This window comes from Macaca nemestrina, chromosome 6 (genome assembly GCF_043159975.1).
Source record: "Macaca nemestrina isolate mMacNem1 chromosome 6, mMacNem.hap1, whole genome shotgun sequence".
NCBI lineage: Eukaryota > Metazoa > Chordata > Mammalia > Primates > Cercopithecidae > Macaca > Macaca nemestrina.
This window is the reverse complement of record NC_092130.1, coordinates 71,927,155-71,948,796: the sequence shown is the minus strand read 5'-3', so window position 1 is coordinate 71,948,796 and position 21,642 is coordinate 71,927,155. Positions and strand designations below refer to the sequence as shown.

The following is a 21,642-nucleotide window of genomic DNA, read 5'->3' as shown; positions in this document are numbered from 1 at the left end:
CAATAAGCATTATCCATGTGAATTCGGTCTGTGGATTGTTGTGTGGCAAAGTTCTTTGGCAGCAATGTCTCTACCCTCTGCAGTAAAACTTGTCTTTGCCCAAATAGCCACATCATCTCTTATTGCTATAGCCTCTAAGTTTTCTGCTGCTTTTGTTGTGTCTATACAATCTGCACTGATATGATTCAGTGAGACCTTGTTAGTATTCTTTGGCTTACTCTTGCCTTAACTAATCACAGAATAGTTCACCATAGGGAAGTCATGGTGATGGAGATTCTCCAAATCTCCTCAAAGTCACATGACAAGATGGCAACTTATTCTTTTGGCTTGCCAAAACGGATATAATGGTCATCTGTGGTTTATCCCTGCTCAGCATCTGTTTCCCTACATCGAGGTAAAAATCAACTCCTTTGGAGACTGACCCTCCTCCGTTGATTCAGTTAAGGCCCATGATACTACTAGGGCTAAACCACGCTCTCGAGCCAGTGATTGGTACATGACAGTTGAGTATAATATATGCCTTGACTATAAAGACTAGTTAAAGAGTAGGCCTGTGATCTAAGCAGGCCAGTTACAGCCATTAACATAATTTTACGACTTTCTGCTGGAACCATTGGGAAAGAAAAACTGTCTTTTGTTTTTTGTGGTGGCGAAGCCTAAGCTTGCTAGTAGCCATTTTGACGCCACTTGAGGTCAGCCTAAGAATGAAGGCAACATGGGGGAAAGCCAAGCTGGGAAGTGAAGAACATACAAATTACATTGTTTGAGCACCTAGATCTAGCTTCACTTGAGGCCAGCAATAAGCCCTTCACATTTTAGATTAGTTTAAGTTAATTGGATTGGGTTATATCTTTTGCAACCAAAAGAATCTTGAATAATTGAGTAGGCATGACCACAAACTAAACCTCAAGAGCCCTTATGTACCTATACATGCCTACCCATGTATAGGTAGATAGTCATATTGAAATATAGTATAGTAAATAGTCATATTGAAGACCTCTGTTAATACTGAAGAGCAGACCATGATATCAATTGCTGGCATATCCCTGAAGATCAGAAAGTGAAATGCAGATTGCTGGTGCTGTATTTTGGAATTCTACATTTCTGTCCTTTATCCTTTTCATAAAACTGGAATAGTGGAGAGCGCTGATTAGAGTGCATGTTACATCATGATGTCAGCGCTACAGTCTTAAAGCAAATCTTAGTAGGTGGTTGACAGGTACTGTAATTAATAAATAGATGGGGAAATACCAGTTGAGGTACCAAATTACTCTCATGTGATGGACATATTTTGAATTTAGGCTCTGCTTTCTAGCTTTGTGATTGTGGCCAAGTTACTTACCCTTTCAGCCACGGTTGCCTCATATTTAAAGTAGGAATAATAATAGTCCTGCCTAATAGGGCTTTTTAAGAAAATTAAACAGATTTATTTGGGGAACGAGCTTAGAACAGTGTCTAGGCATAATAAGTACTCAAAATGTGTTGATTATATTATTTCTCTTTAATTTTAGACATCACATTACCCCAGAGAGGAACCCAGGATTCTCACACCATGACACCATCCTCATCTGTTTCTCCAGGCACATTTGGACATGGATCTGGCAGCCAAAGGTACAAATACAAGATTCTATACTAGATCTTAGAAGGTTGTCAGTTTTTTGTGGGTTAATGGTTAATACAGAAAAGCAACAAAGTATGACTGCTATATCAGGATTATATTCAGCCTTGAAGCAATTTCCATTTTTATATGTTCACTTAGACCAGTTTGTATGCTATGAAATCAATGAGAAGAAAATTGTGTTGGCAAGAAATCTACCTGGTTAAAAAAAAAAAAAAAGAAAGAAAGAAAGAAAAAGATGTTTTCTTAGACTACATATGCCTTTAAACATTTTTATTTAGAATTTTTTATTTCCCTGCAAATATGTGATTATAGCATTACAAGGAAGACATTGTAGTTGTACAATAGCCTTCATTCAGCTCTCTTGAAGCAAATATTAGACATGTCTAGTGTAAGTAAAACCACATGTTATAATGGGAAACTATTATAAGAAAAAAGATGTAACATTTGAAATTGGTCAGAAAATCAGAGAAAGGTTGCCTTTTTGGCATATTTTTAAGCTATACTCCTTTAGATAGTATTGCAAAATATGAATTTCTGTTACAGGAACAAAATTATTAGAGAGTGAAAATGAGACATTATAATAATGTAATGAAGATTTTTTTTACTGAGATAGTTGATCTCAGTTTCAAGTAAATAATTACCCACATCTCTCAATTTAAGGCTGCTTTGAATGCTTTTTCTGCCTCCTTTTTTATTGTCATTCTGTTAGCTATCACATATTACAACTGTCAGATGCCTGAGTCTAGAAGCTACCCCTTTTAATTTCTTGCTTCTAATCTGCAGTGAAGAGGGAAATTAGATTTTCTCTAAAACAAGAGTGAGTAGGCTTTAAGTGAAAGTCTGAGAGTTTTCTAATGGTTAATTGGGTGACCTTAGTGTGTGGTTTTGTGATTGTTTTTTTCCCCCCTGAATACTCAAGGCTGCTTTTTGCTTACTTCCGGTTTTCTCAACCATGTCTAGATGAGGATATGACCTTTGGTTAAGTGAAGTACTTTTGTAACAAGTTTAAATTTTCAGGGAATTTCTATGTAGCTAAACTTTATACTTACACATAATTTATTTTCTTTTGTTCATGATCTTCCAATGGAGGTGCTTAATGTCAACAAGCAATAAATCTAGATTCTGTGTTTTGTATTGGTTGCTCTTCCAAATTAATACTCATCCCCCCTCTAACCAATCCAAGACAATTATTGGCCTCATCCTTGTTCTCTGAATATACCTTGCTTACTCTTGCCCTTATGCAATCTTTTAAACTGTTGCTTTGAGGTAAGGCACGTTTTCCTACCTCTGTTAATGTTCTCATGCTTTCTAAGCCGTCTCACGTTCTAATGTTTCCATGACTCTAAGTCTGGACCACGTGGATCACTTACCATTCTAATTACCTATAACTACTTTCCCATGCACTGGGGGAGCGGGGACTGATCAAATACTATTACTCATTGTTCTCCACTTGGGGGTATATAGGCTTAGCATCTCTAAGTATACTATTACCTGCTCTGAGTAAACATACATTCTTTCTGCAGTACAGAGAAGACAAGGACATTATTAATACCCTTTAATCATCTTGTCTTACATCTGGTAGGAAATAGATGATATCTATTCAGTTAAGGATGACAAAACAGCAGACAGGATGGCTAGTGATTTGAGAAAAAATGTCTGTCCTTCTTTGTACATATCTTTGTTTCTCCTCAAACAAGCCTTCTTTGTATAAAGATGTCTGGAAATTGTCACATTACATAGCAGTGGGTAGGAAAAAGCAATTCCTTTACTACTGATGTACATCTATGCAGGGCTTCAAAGGCAACTTGAGCAGGTAACAGGTTCGCCTATAGATATTAGATTAGCTCAAGCACTTTTTTCACAGGATTTCTTGTCTCAGACATGTGGTCTAGATATATGACTAATGTAGCTCTCTAATTGTGGATTCTTTATACTTTCAACTTTAAAAGATCTTTTCATAATTCTGTTTCTCCCCTCTAAATCTTAATGTTTTGTCAAAGGGAATCTTTTCTACTATGTTTCTTCCTGTTTTGAAACCACTCTGATGGAAAAAAAATGGTGTATTTTTTTGTTATATTTCAGAAGAAGTTTATTTTGTTTTTATTCTAACCATTTGTTAATGAGTCATATAAATCCCTTGGGTTTTCTTGACCTAAATTTCAAGTCTTATAAAATAAATCTCACAACATAGTTAACAATTACTAGAGATGAATAAAATGTTTTATGAAACCCCTCATTCCTCCCAAGCCCTGAGCCTAGTATAGAGAGCTGCCTGGAGTCCATGTGACTGCACATTGCTCCAGAGAGAGTATGTGTGAGGAGTACCACCTCTGGTCCCTAAGCTGTTGCAAGATGGTGCCATTTTGAAAGAACAGCCAACACGAGACTTCATCCTGCCCTAGGGCCCAATAGTCCCTATACTCCACATCCTTGGGACCCCACCAAGATTCCCTCACATCCACCCAGAGGGTTGCAGCATCATGGCGCTGTCTGGACCCAGTAGTACAGCTGTGTCCTTGGCTTCTGAGCCCATGCTACATCCTATACCCTGAGAAATGGGTGGTTGAGCACACCAAGGAGGCTGCCCCCAAAGCATAGGGAACCACAGCATCAACAGAATAAAGGACAAAATCATATGATCATCTCAATAGAAACAAAAAAAGCATTTGAAAAAGTCAATATCCCTTCATGATAAAAACTGTCAACAAACTGACTATAGAAAAAACATGGCTCAAGATAATAAAGGCCATATATGACAAATCCACAGCTAACATGATACCGATGGGAAAAATATGAAAGCCTTTCCCCTAAGATATGGAACAAGACAAAGATGCATACTTTTACCACTTTTATTGAACATAGTTTTGAAAATCTTAGCCAGAGAAAGAAACAGAATCCAAATTGGAAAGGAAAAAGTCAAATTATCCTTATTTGCAGATGACATGATTTTGTATTTAGAAGAACCTAAAGTCTCTACCAATAAACGCTTAGAAACTGATACTCGATTTCAATAAAGATGCAGAATAGAAAATCAACATACAAAAATCAGTAGTATTTCTATCTGCCAACAGTGAATGATCTGAAAAGGAATTCAAGAAAGCAATCCCATTTATAATAGCTACAAAAAAATAAAATAACTAAGAATAAACTTAACCAAAGAAGTGAAAGATTTCCACATTGAAAACTATAAAACACTGATGAAAGAAATCAAAGAAGATACAACAAAAATGAAAAGATATCCCAGGTTCATGGATTGGGATAATTAATACTGTTAAAATGTCCATACTACCCAGAGTAATCTCTCTACAGATTCAGTGCAATTCCTATCCAAATACCAATGACATTTTTCAGAAAAATAGAAAAAACGATTTCAAAATGTGTTTGAAACCACAAAATACCTGAATAGTTAAAGCAATCTTGACCAAAATGAACAAAGTTGGAAACATCAGACTACCTGACTTCAAAATATACTACAAAGATATAGTAACCAAAACAGCATGGTACTGGCATAAAAACAGACACACAGACCAATGGAATAAAATAGAGAGCACAGAAATAAATCCATGTGTTCACAGCCAATTCATTTTTAACAAAGACACCAAGAACATACACTAGGGAAAGGGCAGTTTCTTCAATAAATGTTGCTGGGAAAACTGGATATGCGTATGTAGAAGAATAAAACTAGATTCCTATCTCTCACCATATACAAAAATCAAATCAAATTGGATTGAAGGCCTAAATGTAAGACCCGGAACTATGAAGCTACTATTAGAAGAAAACATAGGAGAAACGCTTGGGACATTGCTCTGGGAAATGATTTTTTGGGGTAAAACCTCAAAAACAAAGGCTACAAAAGCAAAAGCAGAAAAACAGGATCACATTAAGCTAAAATGCTTCTGCAGAGCAAAGGAAACAATCAAAACAGTGAAGAGACAATCTACAAATGGAAGAAAATGTTTGAAAACTACTCTTCCAACAAGGGGTTAATGAGCAGACTATATAGAGAAGGCAAACAACTCAACAGCAGGAAAAATTAAATAGTCCAATTTTAAAATGGGCAATTGATCTAAATAGACATGTCACAAAAGGGGACAGACAAATATGCAACTGGCATATGAAAAAAAAAATGTTCAACACATCATTAATCATCAGGGAAATGGAAACCACAGTGAGATATCTCACTCTAGTTAAGGTGGCTATTATCATAAAGACAAAAAACAGATTCTGGCAAGGATGTGGAGAAAGGGGAATGCTTGTACAATGTTGGTAGGAATGTAAATTAATACAGCCACTATGGAAAATCATATGGTGGTTCCTCAAAAAACTAAAACTAGAACTACCATATTATCCAGCAACCCCACTAGTGGGTATATATCCAAAAGAAAGGAAATTAATATTTTGAAGAGATATCTGTGCTCTCATGACTGTCATAGCAGTATTCACATTAGCCAAAATATGGAATTGACCTAAGTGTATATCAGTGGATGAATACATAAAGAAAAAGTGGTGTATGTATATAATAGATTACTATTGAGCTATACAAAAGAATGAAATTCTGTCATTTGCAACAACATAGCTGAGCCTGGATGCATTATGTTACTCGTAATTAGGCACAGAAAGACAAATGTCACATGTTCACACTATTTTTTCCTTTTTTTAGCAAAAAGAATAAAACTTTTCTGGGAGCTAAAATGAAAGTTGATCTCATGGATGTAGATAGTAGAATGGTGGTTACTAGAGGCTGAGGGGGTTTGGTTAATAGATACAAAAGTACTGTTAGAAGGAAAGGTTCTAGTGTTCAAAAGCATAGTAGGGTGACTTTAGTAATCAATAATTTATATTTCAAAATAGCTAGAAGATTTAGAATATTCTCAACACAAATAACTGATAAATGTTTAAGGTGATGGAGATGTCAATTACTCTGATTTGATCATTACAGATTATATTCATGTATCAACATATGTAACAAACCTGCACATTGTGCACATGTATCCTGGAACTTAAAGTATAATAATTAAAATGTATATATATTCATGTATCAAAATATCACATGTTCCCCATAAATACGTGCAATGATCATGTATCAATAAAAAAGTAGCAGACTGACAAAATAATCCTTTCTGAACGTAAAATGTATATCATTAATTGACTAAACCATGAGAGTCCTCACTTACTAATTCATAGAATGCAGTAAAAGAGTCAAAGGTAGGCCAGGCACGGTGGCTCACACCTGTAATCCCAGCACTTTGGGAGGCCGAGGCAGGCAGATCACGTGGTCAGGAGTTCAAGACCAGCCTGACCAACATGGTGAAACCCCGTCTCTACTAAAAACACAAAAATTAGCCAGGCATGGTGGTATGTGCCTGTAATCCCAGCTACTCAGGAGGCTGAGGCAGGAGAATCACTTGAACCTGGGAGATGGAGGTTGCAGTGAGCTGAGATCGCGCCACTGCACTCCAGCCTGGGTGATAGAGTGAGGCTGCGTCTCAAAAAAAAAAAGAGAGAGAGAGAGAAAAAAGATTCAAAGGTATGTGGGTTGTTTGGTCAGGATGCTAATAATGGTAAGGGTGACAGAGCCTCATTTCAGGCCAAGTAGATTCGTTTTATGTTGAGAAAATTTCTGCTATAAATGGGTATACTATTCAGTGCAGTCAGACATATAAATAATCCACCTGCTTCATCAGGAAGTTGGAAAACTGAATGTAGCCTCATCACTGTGAGTGAAGTTTCAAAGTGAAGAGCTCACATTTCCATGGATGCAGAACTGGTGAATATCAAACCAGTTACTTATTTGTAAATGTCTCAGAAATTAAAGATCATGCTATATTCAATTTCATGTTAACCCTGCACCTTTCTCTTCTTGGAGCCAAACTAGCCTACAAAATGACACAGAATATCAACCTGTTCTAGTTTAGTTACCTTTACTCCCACATCTTTCCACAAAGCTTTTTGTAAAGGAAAGTTAATTGCAGATATTACTAACTACACAAAGCTGACACGTTTAATATATAAAAAGCTTTCTATTGCCAGATAAATGCTTTCTCAGCTGCAATTTTATTGAACAGCAAGTGGTGATATCCAAGGATGGCTAATAACAGGTCTGATTTCCAGGGGACTACACAGAGGTTGTACTCTGCTTTCTACTTTCTGTTAATGAGAGGTATGAATTTGAATCAGGTAAAACTTTTTTAGATGACATACCTGTTTCATCTAAAAACTTACATTTTATGACTCATAAGGGCAAATGATTAGTATAAACTGTGTTTCTTCTTTAAAATACATTAAATAAAAGGATCATACTTGCATTTGGCATTCTTATAACTTTATATAAAGAGATTTCTAGTATTTTCTCATTTATTTCCCACCACTTTTTGTGAATAATATGTTACCTTATAGATTCGCAGTGGAGATTTGAAACTTTCAAGGGAAAATGCTATATGGTAGGAAAGTTCAAATTCTTTTTAAAATATCAAATTTTTATTCTATTATGTTACTACTTAGAAGCAACTTTTGGGATCCTATCATTTTTTCGATGTCTTCTGGAGAATTACTGCATATACATTAACCGTAGTGCTCAGATTGTATGCTCACTTCCAACTCTTCAGGTATCATCCACTTGTCCATTAATCTTTTGTTTATAACAGGATTATTGTTCCACAATTATTGAAGAAGGCCAAGCTTATAGGAACATCAATTTTCAGTGTAGCCACACATTAACGAATGCTCTCTCATTGAAAATTTGTATGACTTGTTAAGAAAAGGATCTATTTGCACAAGATTATTCTATCAACAATTTGGGTGTCTCACTGACATTAATTATTCCAATTTTATATTTTTAATTTTAGATTTATTTTTAATAAGCAATACGTACACATAGGAAAAGTTTCAAGAATTATGAAAAGTATGCATCTGAAAAGTAAGCCTCCCTTTTATTCATCTCTAGAACAACCACTCTTACCAGCATTTTTTGTAGTCTTCTAGATATATCCTATGCATATGCAAGAATATAAAAAATACATCCACTTTTAAACACAAAGAACAGTATGACATGTAACAATTTTATACTTTGCTTTTTCATATAATAATATATCATGGAGATAGATCTTTTCATATTTGGTTTTATTGGTTTTTATGGCTGTATTATATTCCATCACAATTCTTGAATACACAAAGGGTCTCTGATCTTTTAAGACTTTTTCTTTTAATTTTAATCCTAGAAGCAGGGGATACATGAGCTGATTCATTACAAGGATATGTTGCATGATGCTGAGGTTTGGGCTTCTATTGATCCTGTCACCCATATAGTAAACATAGTAGTATTCAATAAAGAGTTTTTCAGCCCTTGTCCCATTCCCTCCATCCCTCCTTTTGGAGACCTCAGTGTCTGTTGTTCCCATCTTTATATGCATGTGTACCCAGGGTTTAGCTCCCACTTATAAGAGAGAACATATGATATTTGGTTTATTGTTTCTGTTCATTTGCTTAGGATAATGGCCTCCAGCTGCATCCATGTTGTGGCAAAGGACATAATTTTGTTCTGTTTTGTGAATGTGTAGTATTCCATTGTGTATATGTACCACAGTTTTCTTTACCCATTCTACCAGTGATGGGCACATAGGTTTCCTGTTGTTGCTATTGTGAATAATGCTGTGATAAACATACAAGTGCAGGTATCTTTTTGGTAGAACAATTTATTTTCTATTGGGAATATACTCAGTAATAGGATTGCTGGGTCAAATGGTAGTTCTGTTTTAGTTCTCTGAGAAATCACTTAACTACTTTCTGCAGGGGCTGAACTGTGTGTAAATGTTCCCTTTTCTCTGCAGACTTGCTAACATCTATTATTTTTGACTTTATTAGTAGCTATTCTGCTGTTGGTATGCCATTGTGATTTTGATTTGCCTTTCTCTGACCATTAGTAATGTTGAACATTTTTTCATATGCTTGTTGGCCATTTATATGTCTTCTTCTGAGAACCATTGATGTTCTTTGCCCACCTTTTAATAGGATTATTTGTTTTTTTGGTTGTTGATTTGTTTAAGTTCCCAATACCTTCTGGATATTAATCCTTTGTTAGATGCATAGTTTGTGAATATTGTCTCTCATTTTGTAGGTGTCTGTTTACTCTGTTGATACTTTCTTTTCCTGTGTGGAAGCTCTTTAGTTAATTATATCCCACTTGCCAGTTTTTGTTTTTGTTGAAATTGCTTTTGAGAACTGATAGAGGTTGTATGTTTATCCCTGCCCAAATCTCATGTTTAATTGTAATATCCAGTACTAAAGATGGGGCTTGGTGGGAGGGATTGATTCATGGGGGTGGATTTCTTATGAGTGATTTAACACCATCCCCTTGGTGCTATCCATGTGATAATGAATGAATTCTTGAGAGATCTGGTTGTTTAGTGTGTGAACATCCCCCAACTGTCTCTATTGCTCCCTTCTTGCCATGTGATGTGCCTGCACGCTCTTTGCCTTCTGCCATGATTGGATGACTCCTGAGGCCTCCCCAGAAGCAGATGCCACTATGCTTTCCTGAACAGCCTGCAGAACCGTAAGCCAATTAAATATCTTTTCTTATAAATAATTCAGTCTCAGGTATTTCTTTAGAGAAGTGCAAGAATGGCCTAATATAGAAAATTGGTACCAGGTGTGGAGCATTGCTATAAAGACACCTGAAAATGTGGAACCAACTTTAGAACTTGGTAACATGCAGAGATTGGAAGAGTTTGGAAGGCTCAGAAGAAGACAGGAAGATGAGAGAAAGTTTAGAACTTCTTAGCGACTGGTTAAATGATTATGACCAAAATGCTGACAGTGATACACAGTGATATGCAGGCTGCCAAGGTCTCAGATGGAAATGAGGAACTTATTGGGAACTGGAATTTCTTGGGAACTTATTGGGAACTGAAAGGTCACCCTTGTTATGCCTTAGCAAAGAAAGTGGCTGTATTGTATTCATGCCCTAGAGATCTGTGGAAGTTTGAACTTGAGCATGATTACCTAGGGTATCTGACAGAAGAAATTTCTAAGGAGCAAAGCATTCAAGATATGGCTTGACTGCTTCTAACAACCTATACTCAGATGTAGTAGCAAAGAAATAAGTTGGAACTCATATTTAAAGGGGAAGATGAATGTAAAAGTTTGGAAAATTTGCAGCATAGCCATGTGGCAAGGAAAGAAAAAGCTTTATTGGGAAAGGAATTTAAGCAGGCTGTGGAGCAACCACTTTCGAGAGAGATTTGCATAACTAAAAAAAAGCCAAGTGCTAATAGCGAAAACATGGGGAAAAGGCCTCAATGGCATTTCAGAAATCTCTCAGTATGCCGCTAACCTCACAGGCCCTGGAGTCTAGGAGGACTGAATGGTTTCATGGGCCAGGTCCAATACCCCACTGCCCTACACAGCCTTAAGACACTCCTTTCTGAGTCATGACCACTACAGCTTGAGCCTCAGCTCAAAGGGGCCCAGATAGTGCTCAGGCTGCTGCTCTGGACAGCATAACCCATAAGCCTTGGTGACTTCCATGTGCTGTTAAGCCTGCAGGTGCACAGAATGCAAGAATGAATAAGGCTTGGCAGCCTCTGCCTAGATTTCAGAGGATTTATGAGAAAACCTGGGTGCCCTGGCAGAAACATGATACAGGGGCAGAGCCCTCACAGGGAACCTCTACTAGGGCAGTGCCAAGGGGAAATGTGGAGTTGGAGCCCCCACATAGAGCCCCCGGAGCTGTGAGAAGGGTGCCACAATTCTCCAGATTCCAGAATGGTAGATCCACCAGCATCCTGCACCCTGTGCCTGGAAAAGCTGCAGGCCCTCAACTCCAGCCTGTGAGAGCAGGTTTGGTGGCTGCACTCTACAAAGCCACAGGGGCACAGCTGCCCAAGGCCTTAGGAGCCCACCCCTTGTGCCAGTGTCCCCTGGATGTGGGACAAGGAGTCAAAGGGAATTATTTTGGAGCTTTAAGATTTAATGACTGCCCTGCTGAGTTTTGAGCTTGCATGGGCCCTATAGCTCCAGTGTTTTGGCTGATGTCTCCCTTTTCAAAGAGGAATGTTTACCCTATGTCCATACCTTCACTGTATCTTTGGAAACTAGTTTTTGATTTTACGGCTTGCTGGCAGAAGGGATTTGGCTTGTGTCAGATGAGACTTTGGACTTTTCAGTTAATGCTGGGATAAGCTAAGACTTCGAGGGACTGTTGGGAAGGCATGATTGTATTTTGCAGTGTGAGAAGGACATGAGATTTGGGAGGGGACAGATGCTGGATGATGTAGTTTGGATATTTGTCCCTGCTCAAATCTCATGTTGAATTGTAATCCCCAATCCTGGAGTTGAGATCTGGTAGGAGGTTTCGGATTATGGGGGTGGATCCCTCATAGCTTGCTGCTGTCTTTGTGATCATGAGTTCTTGCAAGACCTGGTCATTTAAAAGTGTGTGGCACCTTCTCCCTACTCTCTCTCTCTCCTGCTTTTACCATGTGATGTGCCTGCTCCCACTTTGCCTTCCACCATGATTGTAAGCTTCCTGTGGCCTCCCTAGAAGCCAAGCAGATGCCAGCACTGTGCTTCCTGTAAAGCCTGCAAAACTGTCAGCCAAGCCAATTATATATATTTTCTTATAAATTACCCGATCTCAGTTATTTCTTTATAGCAATGCAAGAATGGCCTAATACAAGGATTTAGTCATAAATTGTTTCCCAAGACTGATGTCCATAATGGTGTTGCTTAAGCTTTGTTTTAGGATTTTTATAGTTTGAGGTTTTACATTTAAGTCTTTAATTCATCTTGAGTTGATTTTTGCATATGGTCAGAAATCGGAGTCCAGTTTCATTCTTCTGCATATGGTTTGCAGTACCATTTACTGAAAGAAAGCCTTTTCCCTATTGCTTATTTTTGTTGACTTTTCTGAAGATCAGTTTTTGTAGGTGTACAGCTGAATTTCTGGATTCTCTATTCTGTCCCATTGGTCTATGTACCTATTGGGTACCTATGGTACCAATATCATGCTGTTTTGGTTATTGTAGCCTTATAGTATAGTTTGAAATTGGGTAATGTTATGCCTCCAGATTTGTTCTTTTTGCTTAAGATTGCTTTGGCTATTTGGGCTCTTTTTTGTTCCATATGAACTTTAGAATAGTTTTTTTCCTAATTCTGTGAAAAATGACATTGATAATTTGATAGGAATACAGTTGAATCTGTAGATTGCCTTGGGCAGTATGGACAGTTTAACAATATTGACTCTTCCAATCCATGAGCTTGGGATATTTTCCCGTTTCTTTGTGTTGTCTATGATTTCTTTCAACAGTGTGTTGTTGTTCTCCATGTAGAAATCTTTCACCTCCCTGGTTAGATGTATTTATAAATATTTTATTTTTTGTGGCTATTGTAAATGAGATTGCATTCTTGATTTGGTTCTCAGCTTGTATGCTGTTAGTATATAGGAATCCTATGGATTTTTGTACTTTGATTTTGTATCCTGAGACTTTGCTGAAGTCATTTATCTGGTTTAGGAGCCTTTAGGGTTTGCTAGGTGTAGAATCGTATCATCAGTGAAGAGAAATAATTTGACTTCCTCATTTCCTTCCTTTTATTGCTTTCTGTTGCCTGATTGCTCTGGCTAGCACTTTCAGTACTATGTTGAATAGGAGTGGTGAGGGAACATCCTTGTCTTGTTCCAATTGTTAGAGGGAATGCTTCCAGCTTTTGCCCACTCAGTATGATGTTGGATATGGCTTTCTTTTAAGACATATTTAAAAATGAAGATAGATTTCCTTTCTCATAATCAGAACACATAACAATTTACCTTCCTATTCTAATTTTGAATATTTTTGGGCAAGAAAATCAACCTAATATGTTTGCTTATGCAGATAACAGGCAAATGCAGTGTGGTTCCAACTACTGACACTTTATAGCTAAGTAACTTTTGGCAAGTTATTTAAAGCCTCTAAACCTGAGGTTTTTCATTGGTAACATGAAGTAATACCCATCTCAAAATATTGTTGAAAAGATAAGACAAATTAGTGACTATGACGCACCTTAGCTCAGTACATGGAATATAATTAATGCTATATCTAGACTGTTTAGATCTATATTTACCTGCATATCTATACCTATTTATATGTTTTTATCTGCACTTGTCTATGCCCAAGTCCACAAGAATATCCATATCTTCACTGTATGAAATTGAAATAAGGAAGACTGTCCTAGCTAAAACCACCCTGATGACTCTCTATACTTTTTCCATGCTTTGTTTTTCTTCATACCACTTACTGACACCTGACATTATATTATACATTTATTTATTATCTGTCTGCTTTCACTAGAATATAAACTCCAAGAGAGCAAATAGCTTGTTTGTCGTGTTTATTATGGTGTCCTACAGAGTCTAAACTCTGCCTGACTCATAATAGGCGCTCATTAAATATTTGCTTAATGAGTGAATGAATGAATGAATTTAACAAATATTTATTGCATATCTACATAAGACCTTTCACTGAGCTTAACTCATATAATTAAAGAGACATTGAATATATAGTTTTTCATCTATTAAATACACTGCATGGGATGTGATAGAATTTTAGAATCAAATCAATATGATGTGCATTATTTTCACTATCATGGCTTCTGGGCAAATAACTAAAATAATTAGAATCTAGTAGAATCAGGTTTCAGGAGGTAAAAGTTGTCTGAGTGATATGCATCCAGGGTCTTCAAGTCCCAAATAAAGAGAATTCAGCCTGAAAGGCAAAGCTTGAATTTAAAAAATGATCTCCTGACTCACATACTTTCTATCATATTAATTTGTCTCTCAAGTATCTACTGTGTGCTCAACTTAATAAAAATCACTGTCAGAATCTAGGGATATAAAACGTCTCTGTCTGTCTCTGAGGAGACCTTATTTGAGAAAACAAGTCTAACACATTAGTGAACCATTAGAGAATACCAGGAGATAGCACAGTTCTAAAGATAGTGATATCCAATAAAGTGATTCAGAGATACTCAAGGAAAGATTCCATGGGAGCCATGGAACTTCAGCCAGACCATGAAGGATGACTTCATTTGGAAGAGAACTTTGGGAGAAATATTACAAGTGAGGAGACTACATGGAGAAAATGTGGGAATGAGCATAATTGTTTATGAGTCAAGGAGAAGGGAAGCAGATGACATATTGTAGGAGTACATGATAGATAAGTGGTGGGAAGTATTGTTGGACAGGGAATATGGCACAAGTAAAACAGCCTACGCAACATTTATCTCTTTATGATGTAGGAGTTTAGGCATAATGGTGTAGGAACTGGAAAAAAAAAATGGGAGGATTTGATAAGGAAACTGATGTGTTGAAAGTGACATTTACGGCCAGTAGGACTGGTGATGTTGTGCTTAATGGTTTAAGTGGAGACAGCCTGGATTTAGTGTAGCCAGAGATGCTGGAGGGAGGAAGTCATTTTCTTCCTGTACACTTCTGGTGCCTGCATCCCTCACTTGCATATCATAGGGACTGGCTGTTCTAAATCCATCTATCTACTTCCTAATTAATTTCCCCAGTGTGAAATATCTGAAATTGTCAAGTTGTTGACTATACTTTCTCCTTTATATGCCAGCTATAGTTGGGTATTTCACATCAATTACTATCTACCATGTACTAAATGGGATATGTTTATTTACCAGTTTTCTCTGATCAACTCTGTGATCAGAGTTGAACTCAATGGTTCGTATTGAGTCTGTCTCATCTCTTAATGCAGTACCTGGTACAAGTGGGGCTGTACAAAAATTCATTAAATTGTTGCCTTCTTCTCCACCTGAAGTCCTTCTGGGTTACCTCAATATCTACGCATACTGTTTTAGCATCACACTTGCCTTAGGATTTCTACTCTCCTTGGCTCTAAGGACTTTTGCCTACTCCCATTTAGTCACCTACTTCAAAACTGTTCCTTGAACCAGATTGATTGCAACTCTGAAATATTAGACCTCTACATGTTGTTATATGACTAGAGCATCCTATCATTTTGGTTCTCTTCTGCCTATATCCTAGCACCCTGACCCTTAATCCCATCATCATCTCTTAGGCCATCAGTCTTGTCCTGGCTTTACTTCCTTCTTTCTGGCAGAGATCCATGACACATAAATACCCTCAACTCTTTTGGCCTCTTGTTTTCACTGTACCAGCTTACCATATAAGCCATGGAGAAAAATCATACAACTGGGTTGATATGGAACCTCCACAGATTCATGGCCTGCAACGTGTGCTGGTCTTTCACACTAACTGTAATTTATCCTTATTCTCCTAGTCAGCTCACTTTCTCCATCATCTCACTTTGGTGTCTATTCCAAGCCTTCACTACTCTCCTCATGTCTTCTAACCCACCATTACTCTCGAGAAAGAATTTCAACTCCCACTTAACAGACAAAATAGAATTAATCAGGCAGGAACCTGTTCAATTTCCCCCAAGATAACTTCCAGTTTCATTTTACAATCTATGTCCAGAGCTAATTTCTCCACCTCTGCTCATTGTTTTCAAATTTCCACCTTGAATTAATTGCTCAGTCAATTGTAATGTGATTTCTGCTTGACCCTTACATACCTTGCCTCGTTACTGAAACTTGTCTTGGTAAGAGTACTTATATCTTCGTAATTGCCAAATTTCTTGGACAAATTTCAATCTTTGTTATCTCAACTATTCTCCAGTGTTTGACACTGATTACTGTGCCCCTGCTTTTGGTATTTTTTTTGTGTCTCTGGTTTCTGTGATATGCCCTTCTCTTGACTTTTCTTTCTTTCTCTGTATTTGTTCTGTGTTTACTTTAGGAGCTCCTCGTCTTTATTCTCTTTATAAATTCCACTAGTCCTTGAGGCTCACCTTTCCTCTTCCCCCTCCCATTCTCTTCCTAACCTTCCCTTCCCTTCCCCCTCCTCTCTCCTCCTCTCCTCTACTTCCTCTTCTTTTCTCTTCTCAATCTATGTACTTTCTATGTGTGATATTATCAAAATCCATGGCTTTGACTACAATGATGGTTGACAAAATCTCTATCTCTACACCAAACTTCTCTGCTAAGCCAAAGAAAATGTAATCAGTGGAACACCTCCATTTTGGTATCCCACAAGAACTACAAATTCAACCTGTCAAAAAATGAACTCATCTTCTTTCCCAAATTTCCTTTTATTCCATCCTACTTTGACAACCATAAATCTGAGAATCATCCAGGACTTTTCCTTTGCCTGCTCTCCCGATTTTGGAGTCTCTAAATCTTGTCATTTTAAACTCCGTTATCTGATCAGTCATCTTTGTGTCTTCACTGTCACTAACCTGGTCTTAGTTCATAGGATTCCTGTATTACAACAGCTTTCTAGCCAATCTACTGGTTTCATTTGTGCTTTTCTAAACTATTCTCTAAGTTATTGTCAGTTTCTAGAAAGCAAAGCTGCTCATTTTCCCATTATACTTAAAACATTTCATTTGTTCCCCATCTCCTTCAGGATAAAATTCAAATTCCTTGATATGGCAATAACAAGCATTTGGTGGTTTGGCTCCAGATTCCCTTTAAATCTTGCATTTCATTCATTTGTTAAGCAAAGAACATGTGCCGAGCACTCTGCTAGGCAATTAAGATGCAAAGAGAATAAGACAGTTCCTGTCCCAAAGAAACTCATAGTCTAACAGAGGAGAATGACATGTAAATAAATGTTTTTTACAAAATAGGGTAACAGGAATAACACCAGGAGTCTAGACTAGGCTCACTTCTCTAGTCTAATTCCAGCCATTCTCCATGTAGGCACACAAACACAAACACAACTCTAACTGTGGCCTTAAAGCAAAGGTTACAAACTAAAAACCCAAGAAATGAATCAGGTCAGAAAATGTATTACATTTTTATGGCTGCTATAACAAATTATGACAAATTTGTTGTCTTGAAAAAACACAGATTTATCCTTTTATAGTTCTGAAGGCCACACAAGTTCAAAATCAGTTTCACCACGCTAAGCTCAAGGTGTTATTAGAAGGGTTGTTTTCTTCTAGAGGATCAGGGGAAAGTTTTTTGTTTTTTGTTTTTTGTTTTTCTAGTTTACAGAGACTGCCTGCATTCTTTGGCGTGTGAACCCTTCTTCGCATAATCCCCATCTCTTGCCTCCATGTCATGTCTACTTCTCTTTTATAGTCAAATCTTCCTTTGCCTCCCTCTTCTAAGGACACTTGAAGTGTTGTTAGATTTGGTACCCTCTCAGATAATCCAAGATTATCACCCCATCTCAAGATTCTTCTCCTTAATCATATTTACAGAATCCCTTTTGTCACTTAAGATAACATATTCACAGGTTCCAGAAATTAAGACCTGGATATCTTCCCGGACCATTATTCAGCCTGCCACAGAAGACATGTTTTACTTTGTCTAAAGAGTGGTAATTAAAAAAAAAATACTTGCTAACAATGAAAAATTTTAAGGTACAATATCAAAATCCACATTCTGGCTTCTTTTGAGAACTATAAGAACTACAAATTCAACCTGTCAAAAAATGAACTCATCTTCTTTCCCAAACTTCTTTCCCAAACTTGAAGGCCCATGCCTTCAAAGTGGCCTACATTTGGCTTAGTACCCATCAGTTCCTACTGCCCTGCATTCAGCTGCATTCTCTCGTCCACACTGTCTGCCTGGTGCCTGGAGACACTGGAGAGTGTAAGCCCTGTGCTAAAATCTTTGTGCCTTTTCACAACTCTCCACCTTCCTAGATGTTCATCTCCTCCTCCTAGAATTCTTTTTCTCATTCTCCTTCCTCCGCAATCACCTGCATACGCCTACTCATCCTTCAAGAACAAGTGAAAGTTCTCCCTTTCTGGGAAACTTTCTCCACATCTCCTGTCTGTGTAGAATAGTAGCTGTCAACACCAGTATGTTAATATTTGGTTCACTTCATCTGTCACCTCCTTGAAGGCAGAGTTAGAGTCTTCTATCGTTAGCACATCACCCACAGTGGGAGTTCAATAGATATTTGCTGAATAAATATATGTGATGGATGAAACCAGTGACACTACAGATATGGGTGTTTATTATGAAGTTAAAAAACACTATTAAAATGCTATTAAAAGAAGAGTTTTCAGCTATAAAAAAGAGAATAATTTTTATTTTCCCATAGAGCAACTTTCTGGGAAGAATAGAGGGAAACAGATACTTTTGAATGAGAAAATATTTGAGGCTGTGTGCAGCCTCCTTGTAAGAGGGAGACAGAGGAACATTTGACTATAAAAGAGAAGTAGTCATGACGGGAAACCAAGGAGGGCAGATCGCTTGAGCTCAGGAGTTCGAGACCAGCCTGGGCAACATGGCAAAACTCTGTCTCTACAAAACAAATAAAAACACCACATGCATATGAGCATGCGCGCACACACACACACACACACACACATATATATATTAGCCAGGCATAGTGGCACACTCCTGTAGTCCCAGCTACTCAGAAGACTGAGATGGGAGGATTGCTTGAGCCCAGGAGATTGAGGCTGCAGTGAGCAGTGATCATGCCACTGCATTCCAGCCTTGGCAACAGAGTAAGACCCTGTTTCGAAAGAAAGGAAAGAAAGACAGAGAGAGAGAGAGAGAGAGAAAGAGAGAAAGAGAGAAAGGAAGGGAAGGAAGGGAAGAAAAGGAAGGAACGGAAGGAAGGGAAGGAGAAAAGAAAAGGAAGAAAGGAAGGAAGGAAAGATTTGAATTCAGGGAGAGTTTTAAGGAGTATGGAAAAGAAGCAGGCCAGATTCAGGAAGAGTGGGAACCATAAGACCTGGTCATACTCTGCTTTACATGAGTGACAGATCTACAAATAATATCAGAGGGTTTGATGTCTAGCATCATTTCAGTTCTAGCATGGTGAAAGTGCTCTAAAGAGATACAATTTGAATAATGAAATTGGTAAAATCTTCTGGAAGACGCAAGGGAGATGGAAAGCTTACCTGAATCATGAATTATTCATACTTCACTGGAGAACAATGAGGTGGAACTTTGGCTTTTATTACCGCTTCTGGTACAAAGTGATTAGTTTTAATTTTAGATGATTGCGCATGCTTATGTAACACACTAAATTCTATTTGTGTATTAACATTTTTGTTTTGACCATTCCAATTTGAGACAATTTACTTGAGGTTATGGAATTGCTTCTTTCTAATGAATGCATTAGAATTGAATATTAAGATATATGGAAGACTTCTTCCCAGTCCTCACGATTAATCAAATGAAGTAATTTTTGTCTCTGATGCAGAACCAGAGATGAATAAATCTTTGAACTAAAATTAGATTAAACTGACACAGTCATCTGAAGAACAGAAATATGCACACCCTTTGCTAATATTTATTACCAGAGAACATGTGTGTTTTCTGCTGTTGATCATAGAGGTGCTGGCTGTGCCATGAATTGAACTTAAGTCACAAGTTGAATTTCTAAAGTTAGCAAAGGTGGTTTAGCTGTTTTTTCACAACCAAGAATATTGACTATGTAGTGGTGAACAGAAACAATCTAATATCAGAGTTGTTTACCATAATCACATGAATTTAGCTATAGATACCCTGTTCAATTTTTGCTAATCAATAGTTATAACAAGGGTTTTGAATCTAGAATTTCTTTGGTTGTCTTGCATATTCTGCTTATTTTCAAATTATAAGGGGGTAGTTATTGATCCCTTATGAAGCTTATTTTAAGATTGTGTTACTTGTATTTATATTAAAGTAGACTCATTCATATTATTGTTATGCAGTTTTTAAAAATTGATCTCAGCAGAGAAAATGGTAGTTTTTTCTGTGATCCACCACCCACTGATACCATAAGTTCAAAGTCAAAAGAATGACTGCAATAATTTAAAAGACAACTGGGTGAATTATTTTTTCAGCTAAGAAAAAGGTATCAATAAAAACAACATTAAAAATACTGATTTTAGTATTAAGGCTATGATACTCTTTAATCTCAGGATCAAGGCTTAATTTAAATTTGCAGGCAATTAAAAAACAACAACTCTACATGTATTTAAACCTCCAGTGATCATAGACTGTGCAGATCTCTCTTGGAATTAAATGAGTCTCATGAAGTATGTTTTTCAAGAATTAGTATAATGGCCTAGATCTGAAGAAAGTTTTACTTTTTACATTTTGAAACACAGACAGTTTTTAAAATATCTTAAACTGAAAATAATCTTTGTTCATCTTAACACTGTGCATTCTGAACTAAAAATATATATTTATTTCCAACAGTATTATGGAAATAAGTGTATACCTAAACACATGTTGTTTGTGTTAGGATCACCTGTTAACTTATTGACTTTTTTTTCTGAAATAATAGAAAAGCTAGTCCCTAATATTTGGAGATAATTGTCATGATTTAATTGTTCTTATCATATGAATAGAGATAAAATTGATTCAAGAGAGCTGAAATATAATAATTATCTTCCAAACTACGAACATGAAGGTTCATCCCCACAAACTTTGGCAAGGACATTTCTTAAAAATCTTTTTCAAAATAGGACAAAAAGGCAAGAATCTATACTTTTTAGAGCCAAAAGTGACACAGGGGCCACTTTTTAGTTGTCTTCAGCCTGGCTGTAGCCACCAATGCAAGTCTCCTGCTGTTTTTATGTAGGAGTTGCCCATCTCATCAGTTCAAGTGCATTTTCTCAAAGCACAAAAGTAGAATACTGTCCCCTCTTTCCCTCTCAAGAGTTGCCATGGTAATATCCTTTCCTTGTGCTTCGTGAGAAGCAATGGCTTTCTCTACCAACTAAGAGAGCTAAAAATCTGCCACCTGCTTCACTCTTCAAGAATGAGTTGGTCTTAGCCATCACACAATCCCCTCTCCCTCACATTTCCCAACCCCACACTGTGAAAATGTAAGCCTATCAGAAGATGAATGACCTTTAGGATATTGCTTCTGCAAGGCCGATGGCACTTACTTGAGAGATTAGATTTCATTAGATCATTCCATGGAGCTTTCCTTTACCTATGACATTTTTTGCTTTACCTTCTGATGTCTCATTTTCTCTGAGAGGGAA

At 37.2% G+C, this 21,642-nt stretch overlaps 1 protein-coding gene across 4 annotated transcripts in view; it reads left to right on the top strand.

Annotated features, from left to right (window-relative positions):
- The first annotated feature begins 1,507 nt into the window (after positions 1 to 1,507).
- Positions 1,508 to 21,642, top strand: part of LOC105471095 (FER tyrosine kinase) — a 692,543-nt gene continuing 672,408 nt past the window's right edge. The window contains exons 1-2 of one of the 4 annotated variants that reach the window (XM_071098635.1): positions 1,511 to 1,611; positions 10,122 to 10,172. The gene's annotated coding sequence lies outside the window, so the exon portion shown is untranslated. Of the gene's footprint in view, positions 1,612 to 8,466; positions 10,173 to 21,642 lie in introns of all 4 variants that reach the window. The other 3 variants (XM_071098636.1, XM_071098634.1, XM_071098637.1) reach the window with 3 other exon arrangements.